The following is a 25,214-nucleotide window of genomic DNA, read 5'->3' on the forward strand; positions in this document are numbered from 1 at the left end:
GAGTTAGGACACGGGGCAGTGAGCACAGGGGGTGATGGGTGAACGGGACTTGGTGCGAGTTAGGACACGGGGCAGTGAGCACAGGGGGTGATGGGTGAACGGGACTTGGTGCGAGTTAGGACACGGGCAGACGAGCTTTGGATGACCTCAAGTTTACGTAGGGTAGAACGTGGGAGGCCAGCCAGGAGCGCATTGGCAAAGTCTACAGGTAACAAAGGCATGGATGAGGGTTTCAGCAGCAGATGAGCTGAGGCAGTGGCGGAGACGGGCGATGTTACGGAGGTGGGAATAGGCGGTCTTAGTTATGGCGCGGATATGTGGGCGGAAGCTCATTTCAGGGTCAAATATGACACCAACGTTGCACCAAGGGAGCAAGCACAGGGGGTGATGAGTGATCGGGACTTGGTGCGAGTTAGGACACAGGCAGCAGAGTTTTTGGATACTATGTCAGGCCTGGAGCAATAGAGACATATTCCCTCATTAACTCTCCAGGAGAAGAGATAAGAAGTGTAGCAAATCAGTCAAGGAGACTTTAGGGAGGCAACGGTATGGATAGGCTTGTGTTATGAATGCGCTGGGAAGAGATAAGATGGAACTCCATAATTGAAACCCACGGTTTCTCATTAATGAGTAAACAAATGTTATTGCGCAGACTCATTGATGGGAGATTAAGCAAATGTATTAAAATGCATTGACATTATAGCATTAAGATAGGAGGATGTAATTAAACATTTAAAAGATACATGCACTGGAGCCCCTTTTGATCTAGTCTTACTGAGGCTAGCGTAAGCAGTCAAGACGACACCCTTGCGACTTCCTGAGCAGAGTCCTTGGTATGTGAGAATAAATGGTATCTACATCTCCCATAAACTGTATGTAAGGGGTTGTGTTTTCTTATCTCATTGACTTGATTTAATAAAGAGTATTAAGCAGACATTTTCAATGTTTCCTAATCCTCCAACTTGTATTAGAGGTAAAGGATATATGACAATATCCGATAATACATCCAAACAGAGTACTTTTGAAGTGCAGTCACTGTTGTAATGCAGGAAACACGGCAGCCAATTTGCGCACAGCAAGCTCCCACAAACAACAATGTGATAATTGTTAGATCCGTGTATTTTTGATGTAGTGTGTCCTTCAATAACTGGACACGAGACTGCAGGAACAATCAACAGGTATTTACTGGATGAGGGTTACTCTAAAAACTAAACGTACAGATCCCTACTCAGGGTTTATATACAGGTGTGGTCACTGCCGGTACTACAGTATACAGGAGCTGTAAAAAGTAGTTCTCCCCTTAAAGGTACATACACTACAATTCCTCCCCTTTTAGATTGACAGTACCATCAGATTCATTTAACAATTAACACTTTTAACATGCACATTAACTGAAAATAGTCCATTTATAAATTCAGTCTTTGGGGCGGCTTCCTGATCCTTTCTGGATAGCGTCTTTCCTGAGTGTCTTGTTCTTGGTGCGGAGGCCCCCTGTCGTCAGTTGGTTCATCAGCTTCCGATGCTACTGTTTCTGGGGTAGATGCTACCTGTATGTCGGGTTCATCACCAGGTGTGCGAGACATGGGGTTGACTCGTTCCTGTGACTCTAGGATCTGGTCGACATGGCGTCTCACAATGTTCTCCCCAACATCCACTGTGTACATTAGTGGCCCCTGCCGTGTGCATATCGTTCCTGGTTGCCATTTCTCTGTTCGGTAGTCGCGGGCCAAGACTGGTTGCCCTACATTGAAGCTCCTTGTCGGCTTCTCATTGATGTGCTGGAATTGCTTATTCTCAACATCTCTTCATACATTTGGTCTGAGCAAATCCAGACGAGATCTCAACCTTCGGTTAAAGAACATCATGGCCGGGGTCTGGTTGGTGACTGCATGTGTCGCATTTCTGTAGGTTAACAGGAAATTGTCCACCTTATGCTGCAGTGGAATGTCGTCATCGCACGTGGCCCTTACTGCTTTCTTAAAGGTTTGTACGAACCTCTCAGCCAATCCATTTGTGGCTGGATGATACGGGGCGGATGTGTAATGCCTTACCCCATTCCTTTTCATGAATCTTCGAAACTCTTCGGACACAAACTGTGGTCCGTTATCAGAGCAAATCTGCTCTGGCAAGCCGTTCCTGGCAAATATGGTCCGTAGGACTGCAATAGTTTTCTCCGTGGTGGTGGACGACATTTTGATCACCTTAGGCCATTTCGAGTGCACATCCACGGCTATTTGAAACATTGAGTCCATGAATGGACCAGCAAAATCAATATGCACCCGTTGCCATGGAGATGAGGGCCACTCCCATGGGTGTAGAGGGGCATGTGGTGGTGCATTTTGGACCTTCTGGCATCCTGAGCAGCTCTTTGTCAGGTCCTCGATTTGCTGATCGATCCCCGGCCACCACACATAAGCCCTAGCAAGGCTTTTCATTTTCACCCCTCCCAGATGGCCTTCGTGAAGCTCATTGAGCACTCTCTCCCTTAACTTGGGTGGAATTACCACTCAGGATCCACACATCAAGGTCCCCTGGCATACTGACAGCTGTTCTCTTCTGGATGAGAATGCTGGCAACAGTGAGTCACCATGTGTTGGCCATCCCTTCACCGTCAAGTCATATACCCAAGACAGTGTCGGGTCATTTCGGGTCTCCTTCTCTATATCAGCGTTAGTTACTGGCAAGCGTTCAATTACAGTCGAATGAAATATTTCGACAGGGTCCACTGCTGGTGCTTCCTCCGCAGTAGGCAGTGGCAGGCATGATAGCCCATCAGCGTTTCCATGCTGTTTCGTGCCCTTATACTCGATTTCATATTGGTTCGCCCCTAGAAAAAACGACCATCTTTGTAGCCGTTGCGCAGTCATCACCGGCACGCCCTTCTTTGGATTAAATATGGAGACAAGTGGTTGGTGGTCCGTCAGCAAGGTGAACTTCTGCCCGTGCAGATAGTGGTTGAACTTTTTCACTCCCCACACTAGGCTGAGGAACTCCCTGTCAATCTGGGCGTAGTTACGCTCGGCTGAGGTTAGTGACTGAGACGCAAAGGCTACCGGCCTCTCCGAGCCGTCCGGGAACTTGTGCGACAGCACCGCTCCAATGCCATAGGGTGATGCATCACACGCCAACCGAATTGGTAGTGCTAGGTTGAAATGAGCCAACAACTCTTTTGATGCGATCAATTCTTTGCACTTCTGGAAAGCTCGTTTACATTCGTCATTCCACTTCCATGGTACCCCCGTTTGCAGTAGGGTGTTCAGTGGGTGTAGTACTGTTGACAAATTCGGCAAGAACTTATGGTAGTAGTTCACCAGCCCGAGGAACGACCTCAGTTGTGACACATTTTCCAGTGCTGGAGCCTTGACTACTGCCTCAATCTTTTCAGGGGACTTATGTAACCCCTCTTCATCAATAACATGGCCACAATACTAGATCTGCTTCTGGAAAAACTCGCATTTGTGGCGATTTGCTCGGAGCCCATATTCCTTCAATCTAGTGAGCACCTGCTCCAGGTTGGCAAGGTGAGCACCGTCATTTTCGCCCGTAACCAGGATGTTGTCCAAATAACACTGGGTCCCTGGAATCCCTTGCAGGACTTGATCCATTGCCATTTGCCAAATAGCCAGAGCTGATGCTACCCCGAACACCAGCCAGTTGTATTGGTAGAGACCTTTATGAGTGTTGATCGTGAGGTACTGTTTCAAGGCTTCTTCTACCTCCATTTGCAGGTTCGCCTGGGCCAGATCAATCTTAGTGAAGCGTTTCCCTCCAGATAGCGAGGCGAAAATATCTTCAATCCGTGGAAGCGGATATTGTACCATGTGAAGGACTGGGTTCACTGTCACCTTAAAGTCCCCACAGAAGCGAACTTTCTTTGGTTCCCCAGGTGTATTACTCAACGACCTCTTCATTACAGGAACGATGGGTGTGGCCCACTCGCTCCAGTCCACTTTGGACAGTACTCCTGAACGTTCCAAACCTTCCAGCTCTGCTTCGACGGCTGGGCAGATCGCATAAGGCGTAAGACATCTGGCCTTAAAAAACTTTGGGCTTGCATTTTCCTCTATTTTGATCGTCGCTGTTATGCCTTTTAGTGTTCCAAGTCCCTCCTGGAACACTTCTTGTGCGTCAGTTAGCATTTTTGACAGTCGTCCAGGTGTGGCGTCGTCATCCTTTTTGGCATCTACAGTCAGTGCTTGTATGGAATGCCAATCTAGCTGTATCTTCCAGATCCATTCACGTCCTAGTAGTGGTGGTCCTCCATCTGGCAATACATATAGGTCCATTTTTGGTGTTTCCTTACAGTTATATACAACGTGTACATCTTCAAGACAATCTCTGTATCTCTCAAGGGTATATGTGAGCATAGCCGCTTGTAGTCCCTTCGGTTTATGACTGTTAGGGCTGATCCTGTGTCCAATTCCATTTTCACTTGGACTCCAGCTATCTTGAGCGTGACCCAGATAGTTTGATGATCCTCCATTTGGATCACCTTATGTAGTTTCAGACAACCCAGCTCCTTGCTTCCGGAGTCTGTATCACTTTTCTGTTCATCTGAACTACTCTCCGTCACCTTATGTACCTTCTTGTACTTCTCCTGTGGAGATTTCTTGCTGCTGGTTTTCTTTCCTGACCTGCAGACTCTTGCTACGTGTCCTACTTTTCCACACTGTCTGCACACTTTGTCCTTAAACCAGCAATCATTATGGTCGTGTGTTGTTCTGCCGCAGCGATAACACTTCACTGTTCTGTATGACATTTCATTTATGCCATATTCTTGCGGTCTCCGTTGTATCTCTGCAGCGCCCCTTGCGGCTGCTTCATGTGATACTGCCATGCTGAAAGCCTTTTCCAGCGTAAGGTCCTTTTCAGTTAAAAGCCGTTTCTGGGTTCCTTCACTTTGAAGCCCACACACAAACTTGTCCCTTAAGGTATCTGCCAGTCCCGCTCCAAACTGGCAGTGTTTCGATAGCTTACGCAGTTCCGTTAAATACTCAGCATTACTTTCATCTTTATGCTGGTTCCTTTTGTGAAACTTAAATCTTTCTGCTATCAGCAGCGGTTTGGGGTTTAAGTGGTTCTGTAGGGTTGACACTATGTTTCCAAAATCCTTGTCCACTGGCTTCACTGGGGTTACTAGGTTTCGCAGTAAGCCATACGTTTTTGCACCCATGGAATTCAACAATACCAGCGCTTTCCTCTCATCTGGCACTTCATTCACCTTGCAGTACACTTCTATGCGTTCGACATATGTCGTCCAATCTTCGACTTCATTGTCGAACGCTGTGATACTGCCACTCTTCGGCATCCCTGGGTGTGGTTAGACTGGCTCAAAATGGCGTTTTACCGCGCTTCCCTTCTTCTCCGCTGCAGCTCAAAATGGCGTTTTCCCGCGCTCTCCCTTCTTCTCCACTGCGGCTGCTCGGCCCTTGAACACCGGCTGTGCTCTGCACGTTTCCCTTTCTTCCCTGCTGGCGCTGCTCGTCCCTTGAACACCGGCTGCGCTCTGCGCATTTTCTTTCGCGCCTCTCTCTCTTCTCCCGTCGACGCCGTTCGGTCCTGAACACTGGCTGCGCCCTGTGCGCTCTACCCTCTCTCTTCTCCCATCGACGCCGCTCAGTCCTGAACACCGGCTGCGCCCTGTGCGCTCTACCCTCTCTCTTCTCCCGTCGACGCTGCTCGGCCTTTTCTGTGCTGTCGGTCGGCTCTAGCCGCCGCTGTCCGGGAAGGGTCTGCGCCGTACCTGTTGCCAGCCTGTTTCGCTGGACCACCGTGACTGGAGAACCAAGCCCAGCTCTCAACAGCCTCCCCTGCGATGCTCAATCTCTGCTGGATGACTGGGCGGTTGCTCGTGGTCGATGCCCGTGCTTCTGGCCTCAACTTTCTTCCACTGTTCTCCAGGAGCGAATCCCTGGGAGGTAATGCAGAGTTGCGGGTAGGTTCGAATCTGCCTCGTCGCCACTGTTAGATCCGTGTATTTTTGAAGTAGTGTATCCTTCAATAACTAGACACGAGACTGCAGGAACAATCAACAGGTATTTACTGGATGAGGGTTACTCTAAAAACTAAACGTACAGATCCCTACTCAGGGTTTATATACAGGTGTGGTCACTGCCGGTACTACAGTATACAGGAGCTGTAAAAAGTAGTTCTCCCCTTAAAGGTACATACACTACAATAATGACCAGATAACCTGTTTTTGTTATAACAACAGAAAATGCTGGAAAAACTCAGCAGGTCAGGCAACATCCGTGGAGAGAAATTTGAGTTGACGTTTCGGGTTGGACCCTTCTTCAAAACTGGAAAGAAAAGAAACTAGATCGGAGGCAGGGCTGCGATCGGACAAAAGAATAAAAGAAACAAAAGAAGTAAAAGAGATTAGAAGCTACACGAGATGGTAATAGGCTGGGATTAGGTGTAAAGTGTACTAGCAGGGCAAAAGATAGCTGCCAGGTGTGAGAGAGAAACAAAAGGAAAGGGGGGGGGGGAAAAAGGAGTGGAACAATTACAAGAGAAAATGAAATGGGGGCCGAGCTTATGATCTGAAATTGTTGAACTCGATATTGAGTCTGGAAGGCTGCAGACTGCCTAATCGGAAGATGAGGTGCTGTTCCTCGAGTTTACGTTGAGCTTCCATGGAACAATACAAGAGGCCAAGGACGGTGAGGTCCGAGTGGGAATGGAGTGGTGAATTAAAATGACAGGCGACCGGAAGCTCGGGGTCACCCTTACGGACTGAACGGAGGTGTTCCGCAAAGCGGTCACCCAATCTGCGTTTGGTCTCCCCAATGTAGAGGAGACCGCATCGTGAGCAGCGAATACAGTATACTAGATTGCGAGAAGGGCACCTCCGACGGTGCAGCACTCCCTCAGCACTGTGCTGGGAGTGTCAGCCTAGATTTTGTGCTCAGGTCCCTGGAGTGGGCCTTGGATCCCACAGCCCTCTGGCTCAGAGGTGGCGGTGCTGCCCACTGAGTCACAGCGGACACCATCTTAACTTTGGCAACATTCCTGCAGGACAGATTACAATCTGGTGGACATTGTAGCAATGCTCTATTAGAGTAATGACATGTCCCACGTGGGGCTCTCTGATTACCGCTCCCGAATTCCTGATTTGTCCTCCGACCGAAGGAGCAAACATCCACACCGGTAGCGCAAATTTGGTAAAGTCTACCTTTATGCTTAAACTTTATTCTCTCTCACATTGATCTGTAATGAGGCTGAACTGAGAGGTTATACCTATCAGGAAAGACTGAACAGGCTGGGGCTCTTTGTTCCAAAAAAAGGAAAGCTGTGGGGTGACCAGATAGAGGTCTTTAAAATTATGAAAGGATTCGGCAGGGTAGGCGTAGGGAACATGTTTCCACTTGTGGGGAAGTCCAAAGCTAGAGACCATCAATATAAGATAGTCACTAATAAATCCAATCGGGAATTCAGGAGAAACTTCTGTACTCAGAGAGTGGTGAGAATGTGGAACTCACTACCACAGGGAGTGGTTGAGGCGAATAACATAGATGCATTTAAGGGGAAGCTGGATAAACACATGAGGGAGAAACGAATAGAAGGATATACGAAACATTCACAGTTCTGACGAAAGGTCATTGACCTGAAACGTTAACTCTGTTTCTCTCTTCACAGATGCTGCCTGACCTGCTGAGTATTTCCAGCATTTTCTGTTTTTATTTCAGATTTCCAGCATCTGCAGTATTTTCTTTTTGTAGAAGGATATGCTGATAGGGATGAGATGAAGAGGGGTGGGAGGAGGCTCGTGTGGGGCATAAACACCGGCACAGACCAGTGGGGCCGAATGGCCTGTTTCTGTGCTGTACATTCTGTGTAATATAATTCAGGGGGAAACAGTACAAAGGTTAGCACTATAGTCTGGTGAAGCTCACTAATTTGACTGCGGCGAATAAACAAAATTTTTTTAATCAAATGCGAATAACTCCTGGATTAATTTGAATATCTCCGTCTCTGCAGTGGGTATTCTGAGTTTCGTTCCAAATTTGCATTTGTTTATTGCTGAATGTGAATGCTGCAGGCACATCTTCAACCAGCTGGCACCGAACAAAGAATGAAAACATTTCAACGCTGCGTACGCTGACTGCTCTTGACAGAGTCTCTGTGGCCAGTGAGGTGTTCGGTTGCATGGCGGTGGAAACGCCAGTTTGTGTTGACGCCAAGCGCGGGATCTATACTTTCAGGAAGGGTCTAATTTTGTTTCACTTGTTATCGGGACAAAGCATATTTCTGATCTGATGCCTATGTTAAAATGAGTTTGGTGCTGGATGAAACACAATTTAATTTGTCTTGGGGAATGATCTGTGGTGTACTTGGGAGTGTAACAGTTCACGGTGAGCGAGCAGGCACTCAGCTCTTTTAAAGGATTTGTGTGAAACAAAAAGCCCAGGAAATACGCTTTGTGCCTAATACTTGGTCCCGTAGCCTGGGTGCCCCATCATCATACACCCCATAACAGCGCCCCTTAAAAATGCCCTTCTGTTTTTTTCCATCCTGGGACACACACCAAACCCCAGCTGTAAATACGAGCGGATAACTGTTGTGACCCGTGGCTTGGTGGGTAGCACACTCGCCTCTGAGTCAGAAGGTTCTGGGTTCATAGTCCTGCTCCAGGGGCTTGAGCCTATAATCCAGGCTGACACTCCAGTGCGGTGCTGAGGGAGTGCTGCACTGTCGGAGGTGCCGTCTTCCAGGTGAGATGTTCAATCGAGGCCCTATCTGCCCCTCTCGGGTGAATGTAAAAGATCCCATGGCACTATTTGGAAGAGCAGGGGAATTCTCCCCGGTGTCCTGGCCAATATTTATCCCTCAACCAACATCACTGAAACTGATTATCTGGTCATCATCTCATTGCAGTTTGTGGGAGCTTGCTGTGCACAAATTGGCTGCCGCGTTTCCTACATTACAACAGTGACTACACTTCAAAAGTACTTCATTGGGCGTAAAGCTCTTTGGGATGTCCTGAAAGGGGCTATATAAATGCAAGTTGGTTTTTTTTCTTTTCCAAAGTTCTGCCGAAGCTACTGCTAGGATCAGTACAAGATCAATAGGTGTTTTGTCCTGGTATTCTCCTACACTTCAAAAGGGAAAGTAATTGGTTTCCACTCGCCTATTCCTGACCGTCTGGATTAATTACCACATGTATGTAATTACTTATAACCCGACCTAAGTATAATACGCTCTGCCAAAATAAAATCAAGGCCCTTGCACAAAACAGGGTCAAACAACAACAACTTTCACCTTTAATGTAGCACGATATCGTAGCGTGTTTCACAAAAGAGGAAAAACAAATCTGTATAACCAGACACCAAGCAGTGGTGGGAGAGGAGTAGGGTGCTGACCGAAACAAGAGCAGAGGTAGATGTTAAGGTGGCTTTTGAAGGAGGAGGACAGAGGTACAAAGGCAGAAGGGTTTATGGAGAGGTTCCAAAGTGTGGGCTGAGACAGCTGAAGGCTCTGTGGGAACAAACGGGGGATACAAAGGAGGCCGGAGCTGGAACAGGGAGAGTGTATGCTAGAACTTAGGGTTGAAATGAGGTTGTAGTGGTAAGGAGGGGCAAAGCCATGCGAGGACATGCTTATCCACTTGGCAAAGTAGTCGGGCATGAAGAGGTGGTCAAGGACTCAAGTGCGGTAGTAGAGATATAGATCGAGGTGTCCTCAGTGTCCATGGGAAAGCTGACCCCCATCCCTACAAAAGGCACCAACGAAGTGTAGCATGTTGACAAGGAAAAGGATGGACCCAAGGTTGAAGCCTTAGGACACACTCAAGGCGATTGAGCAGGGATGGGAGATGCAGCCATTGCCTAAGATGTGCTGGCTTTATTGGAACAGAGAGGAGAAGAGCCTGGCTACGCCAAGCAATGGAGGTAGGCCGCAGAGCGAATACAGCGGAGGAGGGCGTAGCGTCAACTGTGTCAAACACTACAGAAAGGTGAAGGGGTACGAGGACAGAAAGTATACCATGTTTGCAGTCACAATGGCTGTCATTAGTGACTTTAACCAGAGCAGTCTAAGAGTGGTGGGCAGGGCAGAAACCAGATTAAAGGGATTCAAGGAGGGAGTGAAGGGAAAGGTAGGTCTGCAGTTTGGTAAGGATATTAGAGAGGAAGAGCAGGTTGGAGATAGGGTAGTAGTTGGGGTGAATGGCTGGATTGAGGATGGGTTTGTTGAGCCGGAGGGTGATAACGGCAGGCTTGAAAGGCTTGGGAACAGACTCTGAGGAGAGAGGACTATCGATGACGTTAGCAAGCATTGGGCCAAAGAGTTGTAATTGTATGATAAGGGAGTTGAGGGTGCAAGGGGTGGAGTCGGTGAGCTTGGCGAGAGCTGTGGTGGGAAAATGGGGGAGGAACTACAGAGTGATGTGGGGTCGGGGCAAGGATATGGAGGAGGCTTGGAGAGGAGGAGGAAGAGGAGACAGCTTATGCAGCTGTCCATGATAGTCAAAATCAACATACAAATCTTCTATCCACCAAAATGATGATCAGCATATCAATCAAATACATTTTCTCTTCTTTCTCATTTCAACCAGCTATTGTTATACTTAGCTCCTCCACCACTGTGATATTTAAAGGGCAACGCTCCCTCCCATTGCTGTGTTCAGTCTCCTGGGTGGCTCCTGTTGCTCATTTTAAAACATCTCTTGCTGTTTCTTTTTTTACTGCTGGGCTGCCTATAATTTGTGCTCAGGCTACACTCAGGAGGGAGAATTGTCATTTAAATATCGCAGCGTTGGAGGAGTGCTCACATTAGCTGATGACACTATCCACTCCTCTGGCACTGTGATATCACCCCACCCCCGGCCAACTTCAAAAAAATAGGAAGACTTGCATTTCTATAGCGCCTTCCATGACCACCAGATGTCCCAAAGCGCTTTACAGCGTGCAGTCACTGTTGTAATGTAGGAAACGCGGCAGCCAATTTGCGCACAGCAAGCTCCCACAAACAGCAATGTGACACACAGACACATGCACGCAAACACACACACAGACACACACACACTCACACAGAGCAACGCTTCTGCCCTGCCATCCCCGATGAGGGAGCAAGGGTTAGATGGAGGGAGCGAGGGATAGATGGAGGGAGCGAGGGATAGATGGACAGACAGATGGATAGATATCAACTGATAAAGATTTTGTTGTGGTTCTTTCTGCGTTTTTAACTCTTCTTGCTTAATTCTGTATATCCATTCTTGGGTCTGAAGTGATACCGTGGAGTTATTAATTTTTCATTTGTGCTTGTGGTAATATTTTGATAATCTCATGGGATACTCAACATGCCTATAGGTCTGTGTGATTAATCATACTGCTTCCACTTTTCTAGGTCAATATAATAGAAGTGTAATTCTGTACTTACAAATATTAAATATAGAATAATAAATGCCTGGCACTGAATTCAATCAGTGAGACAGCAATTCAATCAAATGGTTCTAATGATGTCTTTTGACGTACATGAACATTAACTGGACCACAACACTGAATTACAGGCACAAAATCCCTGCCAGAAAATTGTCATTCCTTGTACCAAACAATCTCTAGGTTATTTTAAAATAAACGACATTACATCCTAGTTTACCAGCCATTGTATATGACCTCAGGGCACAATAGAGGCTGCGTGATGCAAGTGAAAGTGTAATAAACAATAAACGTCCACCCCCTCCACCACCGGCGCACCGTGGTGTGTACCATCTACAGGGTGCACTACAGAAACTCATCAAGTCTTCTTCGACTGCACTTCCCAAACCTGCGACCTCCACCACCTAGAAGGGCAGCAGGTGCATGAGAACACCAGTACCTTCAAAGCTCCCCTCCAAGTCACACAGCATCTCGACTTAGACATATATCGCCATCCCCTCATCGTTGCTGGTTCAAAATCCTGGAACCCCCTCCCTAACAGCACTATGGGAGCACCTTCACCACACGGACAGCAGCAGTTCAAGAAGGAGGCCCACCACCACCTCCTCAAGGGCAACTAGGGATGGGCAATAAATGTCGGCTTTGCCAACGACACCTACATCATGTGAATTAATTAATGAAAAATAAAGTTGATTGTACTAAGGGATTTGATGCTGCATGACAAGGGCTGTGCAAGTTTACCTGGCCATAGACATGAAAGGTCCCTACCTTGAAGCCTTGGGGGGGCATGAATGATCTTTAAATCCATGTTCCTATTAATTTGTGTGTATATGAAGTACTAAAAAGATCTAAGTGTCCTGATTTAGGATTTACCCTGCAATAATCTAGGACGACACTCCAGTGCTGCACTGTCGGAGGTGCCGTCTTTCGGATGAGACGTTAAACCGAGGCCCCGCCTGCCCTCTCAGGTCTCAGGTAAAAGATCCCACGGCACTGTTTCGAAGAAGAGCAGGGGAGTTATCCCTGGTGTCCTGGGCCAATAGTTATCCCTCAATCAACATCACTAAAAATACAGATTATCCGTATACAGAGGCCCAGAGACAACTTTGCCTCTGATTTTTCTCTACCCTGATCTCTGCTCCATGTCTCCGCACAACAATATGACTAAGAGTAAGAGGGATGGGAGTACAAGACTGAACCTGAACCCTCCTCCTCCCTATCTCTGTATCCTCCTCCAGCCCTACAACCCTCCAGAAACTCTGCATCCTTCGATTCTGGCCACTTGTACATCCCCGAATTCCTTCGCCCCCACCATTCCCTCCCTAAACCGCTCCGCCTCTCTACCTCTCTCTCTCTCCTCCTTTAAGACGCTCCTTAAAACCTACATCTTTGACCGAGCTTTTCGTCACCTGTCCCAATAGCTCCTTAAGTGGCTCGGTGTAAGATCTTTGGCTGATAACGCTCCAGTGGAGCACCTTTGGGATGTTTTACTACATTAAAAAAAGAAAGACTTGCATTTCTATAGCAGCTATCATGACCTCAGGATGTCCCAAAGCGCTTTACAGCCAATGAAGTACTTTTGAAGCGTAGCCACTGTTGTAATGTAGGAGCCAATTTGCACACAGCAAGCTCCCACAAAAAGCAATGTAATAATGGCCCAGAAATTCGGGTCGGGGGCTTCCCGCGGGTATAAGCCCCCGACCTGCACTTAGCTAGCGCGCCGGCCGTTGAGCTGTGGGCCCCCGTGGAATTCCGATCCTGGGCCTCCTCCAACTGCCGGTGCGCAGTGCTTGCGTATCCCAGGAGCGTAGTTAGTTCGATGCGTCCCCTGGGATCACGTGGGCCATGGAGAGCCAATGGTAGCAGGGAATGCTTCATTCATAAGTTTGACAGGAAGGGCTGTCAAACTTATAAATACTATAAGCCCCAAAACATCACTAAATCTTCAAATACATTTTTTTTTAATCATATTTTTTAAATAAACTATAAATTACATGAAATAACTATTTTAAACAATAATTTAAAGTATTTAAAAATAATAAACCTGTGGAAAAAAAGTTTTAATTTTAATTAATTCACCACTTACCTTGTAAAACGCAGGCCTTGCGACTGCTTTTTACATGTCTAACTTCTGGAGATTTACCCTCCCAGGAAAACCTGCAAAAAAAACGTAAGTTCGATGCGTACGCGCAGCCTTCTTTCAGGGGAATGGAAGTTCCGGTTTCCCGCGCATGTGCAGTGCATGCAGGAAACCGGCACTTCCATTGGGCTTACCGGTGAGTAGCCCATGCGTACTCACCCGTGGAGACCCGAATTTCTGGGCCAATCTGTTTTAGTGATGTTGATTGAGGGGTAAATATTGGCCAGGACACCAGGGAGAACTCCCCTGCTCTTCTTCGAAATAGTGCCATGGAATCTTTTACATCCACCCAAGAGAGCAGACAGGGCCTCGGTTTAACGTCTCATCCGAAAGGCCGCACCTCCAGACAGTGCAGCGCTCCCTGGACTGCACTGGAGTGTCAGCCCAGATGTTTTGTGCTCAAGACATAGGGGGAAAAATTCAGTTGGTAGCGCCTCCCGTTAGTGTCTTAAGTGGGGCACAAAGCAACTAGCGCCCGGGCGCGGCGATATCTGCGCCTCTCGCGAAATTGACTGGACATTTTGCGGTGGCACTAAACAATACCGCCCGATCTCCTGCGCACGCAGATCTTGACATCATTCGAGAGTGCAACGCCCTTGTGACGCCCCGGACCGGAAATTGAGTGACGCCCACCTCCTTTCCCCCTGGCGCAACCAACGACAGGTTGACTGGAACACTTCCCAGTCGCTGTGGGGCTGGGGGGGCGCTATTTAAAGGGGGCCTCTTCCTGGCTTTTGTGTGGTAGCCATTTTTGCACCACTCGGTCTGAGAGAGAGAGAGAGATTTTGAGAGAGACAAAGAGAGAAAGAGAGACTTCTGCATTGAGTCAACGCTATCTGAGGTAGTTTTGGCTTCTGACCATAACTTTGCAGATACTTTGCTTTTTGACCTTCATAACTTTGATTGCCTAGATACTATGGGGGCTGCAATGGATGGGAACGTCGTCCTTCTCCATCACATTCGGAGGGCACAGAGACGCAGAGAGAGAGTGGCATTCATGGCCAGACGGAGGAGGGCCAACAGGCCTCTGTACAGGAGACCTTACCCTCCCAGGGTTTTTCGCCAACAGTTCTCCTACATTAATATGTCTGAGGAGCACTGTTTGCAAAGGCTGCGCTTCAGCAAGGAGGTGGTCACTGAGCTCTGCCACCTGCTTCAGCCAGATCTGCAGCCTCAACTGAGGAGCAGGACGTCTCTGTCGGTGGCAGTGAAGATAACAGTGGCTCTCAACTTTTATGCCACCGGCTCATTTCAATCAGCTACTGGGGACATTGCCAATATCTCCCAGTTCGTGGTACATTGCTGCATCCGTCAGGTAACAAATGCCCTCTTTAAAAGGAGACAAGAGTACATCTCTTTCCCCATGACCCCGGACAAGCAGCAAGAATGCGCAATGGGCTTTGCGATGATAGCGGGCTTCCCCATGGTGCAGGGCGCCATTGACGGCACGCATGTGGCTTTGCGTGCACCGCAAGAGAATGCCGAGGATTTCCGCAACCGAAAGGGCTTCCATTCCTTAAACATTCAGTTGGTCTGTGACCACAGACAGCTGATACTCGCTGTCAATGCCCACTTTCCTGGCAGCAGCCACAATACCTTCATCCTGTGCCAGACTTCTGTGGCAGGCTTTTTCCAGGTACCGCATCACCCAGGAAATTGGCTTCTCAGGGACAAGGGATATCCTCTGTGCACCTGGCTGATGACACCGCTCTGTACGCCCAGCACCCCTGCTGAGCTACGGTACAACGAGAGCCATCAAGCTACCAGGAACATCGTTGAGCACACAATCGGTATGCTCAAGCAACGGTTCCACTGTCTGGACCATTCTGGAGGAGCCCTTCAGTACTCGCCTGTGCGAGTCTCCCACTTCGTTGTTGTGTGCTGCATGCTGCATAACCTTGCAATCCTTGCCACCTGTCATTGGAGCACCAGCAGAGGAGGAGGAGGAAGAGGAGGAGGAAGATGAGGAAGATGATCATCAGCAGCACCAAGGCAGGAGGGAGGCACACAATGTACAAAGTGGAAGGGCCGTCCGTCAAAGGCTCATAGCAAGTCGCTTCCAGGCCCCCTCTGAGGAAATGGCTTCTGCCATTCAAACAACCTGAATGAAACCATCCCGCAACCCCTAAGCCGGTCAAGGCAACAATGATTGCAAAGATCAAACATGTACATTTTGAATACAGACACTTCTTTATTTGACAAACTCTGTGTGTCTCATTTCCACATGACAAACTAATAGAAAGATACACAAAAAAAGCAGTCATTAACATAACTGGCTCTCACAACCTGGAGACAATATCCAAAACAGTTACAAAAATTTGACCACGAACCTCGGCCTTCAATAAAACAATGAAAAACATTTTGTCACACCTCCTACTTTTTGCCCTTTGAGGGTGATCTTCCCTTGCGAAATTACCCCCTTCCCACCCTGCAGCTCCTCCGTAATGGGGCCCCAGAGGGTGGAGCAAGGCTGGGGGAAGGCTGCTGATTGTCACAAACTGAGACTGCAGATGCCCTTGAAGGGCGGCCTGGACCAGCTCTGGGCCTGGAGGGTCCGGCTGCTGACTGCTCCAACTCTGCATGGGCGGCAGCAGTCTGTCCTACAGGTGGCGGCAACTGCAGTGGAGAAGTGCCAATGGTGGCAGCAGGAATGCTGTCATCTTGAGAGAGGGCAGCAACTCCCTGCTCGACCGACACACTGGCACTCCCACGGGGCAGCACCTCAGCATCTGGAGCAATCTGCTGGAGCACAGATTGCTGGCCTGCTGCGGCACGGTGAGAACCCCGGGGAAATATGCCCGATCCAGCGAGGGTGGCAGCAGTCAGTGCTCGCGTGGCCTCAATCTGCATCTGCATGAGACCAGCCACTGACTGCATTGCAGCACTAAGCATTTGCATGGCAGCCGCCTGTGCTACACCGAAATGCTCCACACCCCTTGCCAGTGATTCAATGGATTCGGGCACCCTTGCCACTGCAGCCATGAGCTCAGTGTGCCTGTGCTTCGCCTGGGCGCTCATTTCAGCGAAGACCCACTCCTCCTCTGCATCCAGTGCAGCAGGACTCGAAGCCATACTCTCTCTCCGGGGAGAAGGCCCCCGAGCTTCCCTACCCCCCTCGCGTTGCTGCAGCCCGCTGGGTCCTGGAGCTTCACCCTCATCAGACCATTCACCCCTGCTCCCCTCCAGGGAAGGCGTGTTCCCAGTGTGGGCATGGGCTGCCTCGGTAAAGGGTGGCGCTGATGCTCCGGCTTCCTCTTCCTCCTCGCCTTCAGCTTCACTCCCACGGCAGCTTGAAGGCCAGTCTCCTCACCTGGTGAATCAGCATCTGAAAGCAGGGAGGTACAAGAGTGGCTTTAGCTTGGGGACAGGGTGGCAGCAAGGGAGGCATGAGTGCAGCGATTTAGTGATTTGGATTAAAGTGTCAAAGGCTGCTGTTGTGAGGAACAAGTGGAAGGAGAGGGGACAAAAAGGTGATGACCTTACCATTGCTGTCCAGAACGGGGTCGGCGTCTCCAGTGGCGATGGGACCAATCACCCGGCTTGCCACAATCCTGTGGACGCGCTCCTCAAGATCGCTGAGGGGTTGCAGCTGAGGCCGCCCTCCACCGGTCCGTTGCTGCTGTCTCCTATTATGAGACAGCTTGGCCTGCAAGAAAAAGGACGGCGTCTGAGTAAATATGCAGCCATGGTCTTGCCTGAAATGCCTCCCATGGTTGAATAGCCCTTACTGCATGCAGCCATGGTCTTACCTGAAATGCCTCCCATAGTTGAATAGCCCTTACAGTATGCAGCCATGGTCTTGCCTGAAATGCCTGCCATAGTTGAATAGCCCTTACAGTATGCAGCCATGGTCTTGCCTGAAATGCCTGCCATAGTTGAATAGCCCTTACTGTATGCAGCCATGGTCTTGCCTGAAATGCCTCCCACAGTTGAATAGCCCTTACTGTATGCAAAGTGTGGAAAGGGCCATAGGTGTTGGATGAGTGTTGGGCATTGGGGCTTTTTAAGACCCTCTGGCCATAAAGTGAGGTTGAGATGGAGGGATGGAGAGGTTTTGAAAAAAAGGCACTCAGCCTGACGACCCGAGTGAGGTCGTTGAACTTTTTCCTACATTGGATTTGGGTCCGAGGCACCATGCTGCTTGAGGAGACTCTCTGAGCCACCTCCCTCCACACTCTTCTGTACTCACGTGGCAAAGGCCTCCTGCCACTCTCTGGGTACAGAATGGATCTTCTGCGCTCCACCATGCCAACCAGAGCCTCCAAGGCCCACTCGCAGAAGCTCTGTGCTCGCTCCCTGGCCTTCTCCATAGTGTCTGGCTGCTAGATTTAGCCACAGGTCTGCCCAGGCCGAGATTCAAGGCTCCAATGATCAGGGTGTGGCTGCAGAGCAAGATCGACCCTCCTCTTTAAGAACTGACTGGCGCCAGTGTGTCTGTGTTCAATCGCTAACTGACAGCACCTGCGTTGCGCCCGCCCTCTGAGGTAGCGCCTCGCTCCTCAGCCTTAGCGCCTTAAGAGAGGTGTGTAGCGCCTGATTTAGCGCTCCAATCACCTCCAGGGGCGAGAAAAGCCAAGTTTGCTGTTGGGGGCGATAATTAGCGTCAGGCGCTAAACTTTGCGCACCGCCAATAATGGCGCCCCATATAGGGCGATACCAAATTTTTCCCCCATAGAGTCATGGGGGTGATTTTAGCTCAGGTGCAGGCTGTTGTTGTGTTATCTGAATTTCATCTTTCCCACACGAATCTAAATGGATGTGGGAGATTGATGCAATTTTAACTCAATTGGCCAATTGATTTCCAACGTGTGGGAAGCCTTTAAAAAGGGATTTTTCATTACTGAAAATCCCCTCCGATTACGTCATTATTGCTGCTGCATTTAAGGTCTGCAACAAGCCTTGCTTCTTCTGCAGACTGCCAACCTTTTGCCCTTTCATGCTACAGCGACCTGGAGGCAGAATGATCAGCGAGAGACCTAGGTCTGCTCCCAGGTTTGATGACGTTACCCTGCAGGCTTTAGTGGAGGGAGCAAGAGCTCATAAAGAGGTGCTCTTCCCTTCTTCGGGGAGGAAGAAGCCTCCCCAGCAGACCAAGGCTGTGTGGATCCAGGTGGCAGAGGAGGTCAACTCATTGTCAGTACCCCGCAGAACCTTGATTCAGTGCAGGAAGAGATTTCATGACCTTCTGCGCACTGGAAAAGTGAGTATGGATTTCCCATCACCCTCAATCTGAACCCCATTGCCTTTCCTCACCAGCACTCAGCTTTAGCAATCTCTTCCTCCACATCCCACTTGACACTGACATCCATGCACCCTTACCCATTCCCTTTCTCTCTATGGTCACATTCACATCACTATTCGGCTATGCAGCCCTCACACTCCCTATCACTCTGATGCTTTGAACACAACTGACAACACACAGGGAGGGCCCTTGGTCTTGCCACCTCACTCCATCTTTGTCTCCTTCTAAGTATCTATGCTATGGAATCTCTACACTCACTCCTTCATTCTCACTCAATCTCCACTTGTCTCCCTCATTGCAGGAAAAGAGAGCTCACAATAAGCGAGAAAGAGCGAGGACAGGAGGAGGGCCACCCTCAGTAGCCCACCTCACCTCCTGGGAGGAGGCGGTCCTGGAGATCGTAGGAGTGGAGGAAGATGCACAAGTGGGGGACGGACAGATGGGCGCATCACAGCAAGCTGGTGACAGAATAGTTTTCCATCTCTCTCATTGACACTGCATGACTTGCTGATAATGATGCTGAAGTTCTAACAGATGGACTTATGGTCATCTGCAATATGCAATGTGCATGTAACCTTGGCCTCACATCTCTGACTCTTTCCTTTACTCCCCCACAGGACCATCGAAAGCCCCCGTCCCCACTAGCCAGGTGGAACAGCCTGAGCATCCAGACTCCTCAGAGGAAGCTGCAACCTCTGAAGGCGCAGCATCAGCAGAATGCAGCGCACCCAGCACCAGCGCAGACACTCACACCTCGGTGGGACCTTCGGGACATAGAGTAGTGTTGTCACCTGGTGTATCACAGCTCACAAGTGAGCATCAGCAGATTGTGGAGACAGGGACAGCAGTGGAGAGTGCTAGTCAGAGGGCGCAGGACTCTGCCAGCTCGGCTCAGCTGCATGTCGACCCTCTGCCTCTGGGTCCATCCATAAGATCAGTGGTGCTGGACCTCCAGGAACAGATGCAGGAGTCTCTGGCAGGTTTTGTCTCCAGGGTCGATGCGAGTGTGGAGCGAATGGAGGAGTCCATAGCGAACGTGAGCAGAGCCTTTGTGGAGTCATTGGCGCATCAACGCATCACCATGGAAAGGATGGCAACCTCCATGGAGGAGATAAGTCGCCAGAGTGCAGAAAACATGGTGAGTGTTCATAATAGAATGACATCTCTGGAGGAGCGATGGTCATCTATTGAACAGAGAAACCAGACGTTCATGGTCCCCATGGCCTCCTGATGTGCAGCAAGGTGCTCTCAAGCCACATCTAAACGCTTTCCCTTTCTGGCCTGTTCAGCTTCAGGTGGGTGAGCAGCAGCCTGGTGCTCCTGTTGCTGCTGCTGTTGTTCCTGGTTCTGCTGGTGCTGCGGCTGGTGTTCGAGCTCATCTAATGCCCAGAAAGGAAGGAAATAAATGGCTCCCATGCTTCTGGTATATGCCCCTGTTGAGGAAGCGCTGAGTGAAGGTGGCGAGAGGGGTTTCCCAGGAGGTCACACTGGAGATGGGTGTGAAGCTCCAACCTTCCACAGGTGTGGTTAAGCCTTCTAAAAGTTGCCCCAGACCTGAGACCACTAAGTCCTGCCACCTGCAAATCATGGCTGATCAAATCTCCTCTTTAATGGTTGACCTGCAGTTGATAGTCACCAATGCAATAGCGCTCCCGCCAGGTTTCACATTCGTGATTCCCACCAGGCTTGTTTTACGTGGGAAAAGGGTTAAAGTTGCAAGGGCCTGTTAAAATAGGATTATAGAGGCCATTTAGTGGTAATTAAGGGGCTTAAAGACCAGTCCCGCCTGTTGGATGCGGGACGGAGTCGGGACCATCAGACACGCCTGAGTTAAAATTGCTCGGAGTCGGGAACCAGGCGGAGGGTGGTCCCGCCCGCCATTTTTTGCGATTTTAACCCCCTGCACGCCTCAAAGCCCGCCTCACGGCCCAATGAAAATCGAGGCCATAGAGTCATAACAGCACAGAAGGAGGCCATTCGGCCCATCGACTCCGTGCCGGCTCTCTGTAGAGCAATCCAGTCAGCATCATTCACCCGCTCTATCCCCGTAGCCCTCCAAGTTTATTTCCCTCAAGTGCCTATCCAGTCTCCCCTTGAAAACATTGAGTGTCTCCGCTTCCACCACTTCTGTCGGCAGCGAATTCCAGGTCCTCACCACTCGCTGCGTAAAAAAGATTTTCCTCACGTGCCCCCTGTATCTCTTGCCAAAAACCTTAAATCTGTGTCCCCTAGTCCTTGTACCATCAACTAGTGGGAACAGCCATTCCCTGTCTAGCCTATCCAAACCCGTCATAATCTTGTACACCTCTATCAAATCACCCCTCAACCTCCTTTGCTCTAATGAAAACAAATCCAGCTTCTCCAACCTGTCCTTGTAGCGAAGATCCCCCATCCCTGGAACCATTCTGGTAAATCTCCTCTGCACCCTCTGAAGGGCCCTCACATCCTTCCTAAAGTGTGGTGACCAGAACTGGACGTAATACTCCAGTTGTGGCCTAACCAGCGCTTTATAAAGGTTCAGTATAACTTCTCTACTCTTGTACTCAATACCTCTATTTATGAAGCCCAAGATCCCATATGCTTTGCTAACCACTCTCTCAATATGTCCTGCCACCTTCAGGGACCTATGCACATTAACTCCCAGGTCCCTCTGTCCCTGCACACTCTTTAAAACTGGGCCATTAAGTGTACATTGCCTCTCCCTGTTCCTTCTGCCAAAATGCATCACCTCACACTTCTCTGTATTAAATTCCATCTGCCACTTGTCTGCCCATTCTGCTAGTCTTTTTATGTCCTGTTGCAGTTGATTGGTATCATCCTCACTGTTTGTCACACCCTCAAGTTTGGTGTCATCGGCAAATTTAGAAATTCTACTCTGTATTCCAATATCCAGGTCATTTATATATATCAAAAAAAGCAGTGGCCCCAGCACTGTTTCTGTGAGTGGGACTTGAACCAACAACCTTCTGATTCAAGAGGCGAGAAAGCTACCCACTGTGCCACGACTGACATGCACGAGTGCTATCAAGTTCTTGTTGCCGTTGTCCACCTTCGCAGCTTCTCTTAATTGAACCACCAAACACTGCACGATGGACAGCTCCGTCTGTCCAAACATCCTCTTTCAAAAACTGACACGTTCTCCCTTGATTCTGGTTAAAAAACAAAAGTGCATCTTGTATGTTTTCTAATACCGTATGCCATCTTTCTCCTGACAGGTTGTCCAGGATATTTTTTGTATATAATTAGTAAATGTCAGAAATAATTAAGTAGCAGGGATCAACCGCCTGTGCAAAATGCGAGCCTTAGGATTTCATGAAAAATGGTACTGAGAAAATATTGCGAGAAGTTAGTTGGAGTACAGAACAGGATGTCCCTTTTTTATACTCTTGACCTTCACTAAAATTACTCACAGGAGGAATTTCACCCGCTAGACTCTTTTCAACCTGTGTTGTAATAATAATAAACAAATGATGTGGTCAGTAAAGATTTGAACAGGTCTGTAAGCAAGCTTTATTTGAGCTCATTGAGGTGAGGGTCTGGGATGTGTGTTTGGTAATGGTTCTCTTCCCATTTCAGGCACCCAGTATCTGCATCTCAGGTCAAAGAGGCAGAGTAAAGCTACCCCAGCCTCAAAAGAGTAAACACTTCTGCCCCAATGTGACAGCTTTTCCATTTTCTACACTGGGATGGTCTTTTTGAGTGACAGCGCAGATTAGGGGCAGGTTTGTGATGTACATAAGAGCGTGGAAATTGCTGGATGTAAAAAGACCGAGGTCCATCGAGATCGACTTCTATCATCCTGGTAGTCGCATGATGCAACGATAATGGAGTTGTTGACTAATCCAAACAAGCAATCTTTATCAATGAGCCTACAGCAGACCCAGGCATGAGGTGAGGAAAATCCCAGTGCTGGAGAGCTTTGGGAACCATAGGTCCAAAGTCACCTTCTTCCTCCCAAGGATGTTATATTTACCACATGTCATGTCTCAAATTACTCATACAGATTGAGCGTCCTGAATCTGGCAACCTCGGGACCGAGGCTGAGCCAGTTTTCGGTCTTTTTCCAGACTTTGGAACGTGTTTCTGATGTCCGAAGTCCGGAAATATCGCAACCTGGGCTCGGGCGTTTCCGGACTTTGGACATCAGAAACACATTCCGAGTCCGGAAAAACGCAAAAACCGGCTCGGCCTTGGTCCCGGTTTGACAGGGTGTCCGGATTCCGGAACATTTTACGGATTCCGGACGACCCTGCCACCAATCCTCCCGGAATCCGGAACATTCCTGATTCTGGAACTCCGGATTTTGGACGCTCAACCTGTATCCTAAAATGTTATTTACTGAAAGAGATTTGCATTTGAATTAATCAATACTATTTCCTTCTACCATCGCCCTAGGGAGCCTGTTTCATAGATTTGTTTTTATTCGTTCCTGGGATGTGGGTATCGTTGGCAAGGCCAGCCTTTGTTGACCATTCCCAGTTGCTCTTGAGAAGGTGGTGGTGAGCCGCCTTCTGGAACCACTGCAGTCCTTAATATTCTTCTTTGTAGCAGTTTGGTACAACTGAGTGGCTCGCTCGGCCATTTCAGAGGGTGGTTAAGAGTCAACCACATTGCTGTGGGTCTGGAGTCACATATAGGCCAGACCGGGTGAAGACAGCAGATTTCACTAAAGGACATTAGTTAACATGATGGGTTTTTACAACAATCCAATAGTTTCATGGTTACCATTACTGATACTAGCTTTTGACTCCAGATTTATTTAATTAACTGAATTTAAAATTCCCCAGCTGCCGTGGATGGGATTTGAAGTCCTGTCTCCCAGATCATTAAGTCCCGGCCTGCTAGCTCACTCACTGAAATATTGTTTCCACAGATTAGTTTTGAATTTACCCAGCTTCAAGCGCAGGCCGTGTCCTCTGGTCCAACTGTTCTGCACAAGGCGAAACAGCTTGTCGTTATGTTATGCCCAACTTACAACTGGTTTCAGACTTCACATAGGATCGTTACAGCCAGCAGAGACCTGATTTTTACCCCCGCCCCCGTCTGTCCCCGTCCGCCCCCAAGCTCCCACGGCCAATGAGAGCAGAGGAGGAGAGGGTGGAGGGGGTAAAATCACGGCTGCATGGAGGTCGCAATTTTTACTCCTGGGTCGCAGGCGGCGTGTGAGGCCAAAATGTTCAAAAGTCGGGGTCCGATGACGTGATTTAGTTCTAACCCCAGGCGGCATGAATTGACTCCAGATTCCCCTTCCTGCTCACTCCAGATTCCCCTTCCCACTCACTCCAGATTCCCCCTTCCCACTCATTCCAGATTCCCCCCTTCCCACTCACTCCAGATTCCCCCTTCCCACTCACTCCAGATTCCCCCTTCCCACTCACTCCAGATTCCCCCCTTCCCACTCACTCCACATTCCCCTTCCCACTCACTCCAATCCCCCCTTCCCACTCACTCCAGATTCCCCCCTTCCCACTCACTCCAGATTCCCCTTCCCACTCACTCCACATTCCCCCCTTCCCACTCACTCCAGATTCCCCCTCCCGCTCACTCGAGATTCCACTTCCCACTCACTCCAGATTCCCCTTCCCACTCACTCCAGATTCCCCCTTCCCACTCACTCCAGATTCCCACCTCCCCACTCACTCCAGATACCCCTTCCCACTCACTCCAGATTCCCCCTTCCCACTCACTCCAGATTCCCCCCTTCCCACTCACTCCAGATTCCCCCTTCCCACTCACTCCAGATTCCCCCTTCCCACTCACTCCAGATTCCCCCTTCCCACTCACTCCAGATTCCCCCCTTCCCACTCACTCCAGATTCCCCCCTTCCCACTCACTCCAGATTCCCCCCTTCCCACTCACTCCAGATTCCCACCTCCCCACTCACTCCAGATACCCCTTCCCACTCACTCCAGATTCCCCCTTCCCACTCACTCCAGATTCCCCCCTTCCCACTCACTCCAGATTCCCCTTCCCACTCACTCCAGATTCCCCCTTCCCACTCACTCCAGATTCCCCCTTCCCACTCACTCCAGATTCCCCCTTCCCACTCACTCCAGATTCCCCTTCCCACTCACTCCAGATTCCCCCTTCCCATTCACTCCAGATTCCCCCTTCCCACTCACTCCAGATTCCCCCCTTCCCACTCACTCCACATTCCCCTTCCCACTCACTCCAGATTCCCCACTTCCCACTCACTCCAGATTCCCACCTCCCCACTCACTCCAGATTCCCACCTCCCGCTCACTCCAGATTCCCACTCTCGCTCACTCCAGATTCCCCCCTTTCCGCTCATACCAGATTCCCCCCTTCCCACTCACTCCAGATTCCCCTTCCCACTCACTCCAGATTCCCCCCTTCCCACTCACTCCAGATTCCCCCCTTCCCACTCACTCCAGATTCCCCCTCCCGCTCACTTGAGATTCCCCTTCCCGCTCACTCCAGATTCCCCTTCCCG

This window comes from Somniosus microcephalus, chromosome 15, assembly GCF_052327205.1.
Source record: "Somniosus microcephalus isolate GS21.2 chromosome 15, FLI_Smic_1.0, whole genome shotgun sequence".
NCBI lineage: Eukaryota > Metazoa > Chordata > Chondrichthyes > Squaliformes > Somniosidae > Somniosus > Somniosus microcephalus.